The 4,531-nt window shown below is 36.1% G+C and overlaps 1 pseudogene; it reads right to left on the bottom strand.

The window, feature by feature from the left end:
- Positions 1-2,986: 2,986 nt before the first annotated feature.
- Positions 2,987-4,531, bottom strand: part of LOC110320923 — a 2,882-nt pseudogene continuing 1,337 nt past the window's right edge.

Raw genomic sequence — 4,531 nt, 5'->3', positions numbered from 1 at the left:
TCACAGCCTCTCCAACTATGGACAATCCATGAAATAAGTTCAGAATAATAAGGCAGAACAAAGACAGCAGACTGGGACTACTAAGTAAACCATGGAAAAGATTTTTACAAAGGAACAGGCACCCACCAACCTGATGTGCTCCCAGAATGTAATACATGGATCTGAGAAGGAAATATATGTACTTAGCATTCAGAGTCCTGTTATATGTTTGGAGAGTCACTTGAGGCATTACAATAGCCAAAAATTTACTGCTTGGCAAAGGGGCAATGGTGCTTGTCATCAAGCCTCAGGACCTGAGTTTATCCTCAAAATCCACAGAGTAACTGAATACTGAAAGTTGTCCTCTTATCTTAATGAGACCACTGTGGCACAGACATGTGCATATATGTGAGTACACATACACAAAATACATATGATAGATACGTAATGGATAGATGGATGATAAATAGATAATAACCAAATAATTCTTAATATAGCTATATTAGTTTACTTACAACATCAATTTATATCATTTTCAAGAAATAAAATTTCAAATTAGTTTGCTCTCATGCCTATTTCTCTTCAGCTAATTTGGGCCACCTCATAATTAACATCTTTACTGAATCATGAACTGTCTGGTGCTTTATTAAATAAGCCAATAATTTTACAAGTGATAACTTACAAATACAATTACCAATAGAATATTAGAAAAAAAAAAGATGACCTAAAAGTGAAAACAATTTGAATTCTATTTAGGTTACAAGGCCAATTTCCATGTGAACACATTATATCTCTCTAACATATCCAGAAAAAAGCTATTTTTAAATTTTATAAACTGAGAGTAGATTCTGAATGCGAATTTTCTCAGCATCAATCATGACATCTTTTTCTCTGCTTCTATGTTGACAGCAATCAATAACTCAATATTTTCAAAAACTTGAACATTATTTTTTAAAAGGAGTCACCACAGGTCAACAAACAATGTGAACTGTTGGTGAAATTTCATGTTATCTTAACTTCTGCTTGTGATTCTTAGCTTCTTAAGGTCTTCTGTCTTTTTACTGCGGTTTTCAGGAGGATGAAGACACCTTCTCAAGGGATTCTGAACCTTTCTATTCATTACCATGATGGTTTATTTTAGATTTCTCATATGTCTAGTACCACTCACCCAATAAAATGAAGCATTGTTTATTTAAATAATTGTTTTCAATTTTTTTTCATGTACTCTATTTGTCTTTCTCATGTTCATTGCTTCATTTATATACTGGATTATCATCTCTGTGCTCTGTCTCTGTTTCTGTCTCTCTGTCTCTGTCCATCTCTCTCTCTCTCTCTCTCTCTCTCTCTCTCTCTCTCTCTATATATATATATATATATNCTCTCTCTATATATATATATATATATATATATATATATATATGTATGTATATATATGTGTGTGTGTGTGCATTGTGTTTATGTGCATGTGAAAAACACACACATACATATATATGCTCAGTCATCTATATACATATATGTATAGATATATAGATATGTGACTGCTTAGTCCTTATAATGTTCCATGTATGTAGATGCTTTTAGGGCTGAGCATTTTGTATTGATAACTAATTCTCCTGCTTTCATCTTTCATTGCCTGTAGTTCTTTAACTAGTATTGAGACCTGAGGAGCTTTATATTTTCCATGGAAATATTCTTATTTATTATATATTAATTAGATGAGATTTTATATGTATGCATACATGCATGGAATCCAGTACAAAGAACACTGATATGCAACAATGCAGATGATTATTGGATTAAAAGAAAAATGTCAAGCAAAGTAAACTTGACTTTAGTGTTTACTCCTGACACTCTGTAATAAATATTTTTTTAAGAATAACTTTTCAGCGGCAAACACCTCACCATAGCAGTGAAATTAAATACTCACTAGATTAATTTCATAACTTTTTATATTTGAATCAGTGATGTCTTGTAACATACATATTTTTCTGTATCACATTGACAGAAGAGAGTATAATAATACATTGCTATATATTAATATTACACAATGCAGTGAGACTACCAATTGCTTTCTAATTCGAAGATATCCTTGCCCAAGTACATGGAAACCTCAAATAGACTGTTACAGAGGCGTTGAAGACATTATCAGTTTAAGGAAAATTGAGAAATTTTTGTAGAATACAGAAGTGGATCACGTATACTCGCAAACAACCTTTAGAAACTAGTAAAAAGAGTAAGAAGAAAAGAGTTTCCTGTTGGGTGATGTTTGGAGATGCTGTGTCCATCTTCAGAGGTAGAAAAAGGGGTATTAAATGCCTGTAGGAAGTGAGAGGACATGGCCACCTGGCTCTCCTGCAGGCTCCAGCAGGAGCACCTTCCTGCCAATAATTTGATTTTAGGCCAGCGAGGCCCATTGAGTAAAATAATGAATCAGTGTTATTTGGAATCACAAAACTTTTGCCAATTTGACAGCAGCAACAGAAAATTAATTCACTGACTGAGATCCAACTTTGTTCAGATTGACCCACTTGTAGACAAGCCTCTCACTATTCCAATAGGGTACTGCATAATACATGGTAAGGAAACTACTTTTCTGTGTTTTTTTTTTTTTTTTCCTTTAAAGCTTTTTTTTTTTTTTTTTTTTTTTTTTTTTTTTTACTTCTGGTACCACTACCACAATTTACAGGTCAATATACCTGATGTTATGAAAAGAGAAAGAAAAAGCCACAACAGGTAAAAAGACCTCAGGAATGCACATCTAATTGACAGTACATTGCATTAATCAATAGCTGCACGTTTTGGAAACTGTGGCAGTGACAGTCTTGAACAAGAAGGGTTTCCTGTTTAAGATACAGTAGCTTTTCTGACTATGGATCATCGTTCCTTCTGTGGCAGATTTTTACAATTCCTCTAATGCATATGGGACGACTGTCTCACAGGAACCTGCAGCTTTCCTGACAACTCCTTGCTCTCTCCTGATAAGAAATGTAGCTGTTTCTGTTTTATTTTAAAACCTTCTGCTACCATATCCGTGTCCATCTCCAGATCCATAGCCACCGCCATAGGATTGCCTGAGCTTCTTCTACCAAAATTGCCGCCCTTCATGGGACCATAATTGGATTGTTGCTCTCCACTATAATTTACAAAGTCATTGTAGTTCCCACCACCACCATAGTAATTGCCTTCAACAAAATTTCCTCCTTCATTGAAATCATCATATCCTCCTCCACCACCAATATATCCCCCAGCTTGGTTTACATATCCTGGTCCATCTCCATAATCTCCTCTACTACAATGACCAGGATTAACACCATAGTTGCCACCATCATCTCCAAATCCATTACATCCACCATCGCCATCTCCATAACTACCTCTGCTGCCACCACTTCTACCATCATAGCCTCCTCTTCCACCAAAGTTTCCTCCACCAGATCCCAAGTTTCCTCCATAACCCATAAAGTTGTCACATCCACCTCCATGAATGACCTCTCTGGGATTCATCAGACTGCATCTCTTATTTAGAAAGGGCCCTTTTCAATTCACAATTATGCCCATTAATAGTGTGATGTTTCTTTCTTTTTTTTCCAATGGATATTAATACTTTTTTATTTTCAATTTAATATGGCAAGCATTGATAATTTTAATAGGTTGACAGGTAGACACATACACACCCTAGTTTTATCCTTTTGTCAGGATGTTTAGTAAATTTAGACTTTTGTGTGAAGAAAAAAAAAAAAACAAGATGTATTCACCTATGTGTTCTAAACAACACATTTCTGTATAAACGTAAGAGTAGTTTTTTTTTAAAGCCTTACTGTTATTAGTTTCTGTTCTTTTATCAAACATCATAAAGAAAAGGCATTCTGCATGTCTCATGGGAGTTGTGTGTGAACAGTCACCACATTGCTTCGGACAGAGGCTAGCAAGGGTCACGATGACATCATTACATACGACATGGATCCCCAAAGTAGTCCTTAGATTACTTATAGCAGAAGCAAATGCAGGCTGTACGCAGAAGTTACAAATGCTACTCTATTCTCCATGCATAAAGAGCTCCTGGGGAGAAACGGGAATTGTTTTTGAATGTTTGTTTGTTTGTTTTGTACATTTTGTTGTTTTTGTTTTGACACAGGGTTTCTGTGTAGCCCTGACTGTCCTGAAACTCACTATGTATTCCAAGCTGGCAGAGTTTCTCTTGTTCTGCCTCCTGGGTGCTGGGACTAAAAATGTGTGCACCATCCTGGCTTCAGAAATGTCTTTTTTTTTTAATTTTATTTTCTATATTTACATTTCAAATGCTATTGCGAAAGTTCCCTATTACCCCTCCCCCCACCCCTGCACCCTACCCACCCACTCCCACTTCTTGGCCCTGGCCTTACCCTGTGTTGGATCATATAAAGTTTACAAGACCAAGGGGACTCTATTCCCAATGATGGCTGAATAGGCCCTCTTATGCTACATATGCAGCTAGAGACACGAGCTCAGGGGGTACTGGTTAGTTCATATTGTTGTTGCACCTACAGGGTTGCAGCCCCCTACAGCTGCTTGGGTA

Source organism: Mus pahari, chromosome 4 (assembly GCF_900095145.1).
Source record: "Mus pahari chromosome 4, PAHARI_EIJ_v1.1, whole genome shotgun sequence".
NCBI lineage: Eukaryota > Metazoa > Chordata > Mammalia > Rodentia > Muridae > Mus > Mus pahari.
Note: the sequence above shows the minus strand (reverse complement) of the source record. Positions and strands in the feature narration are given on the sequence as shown.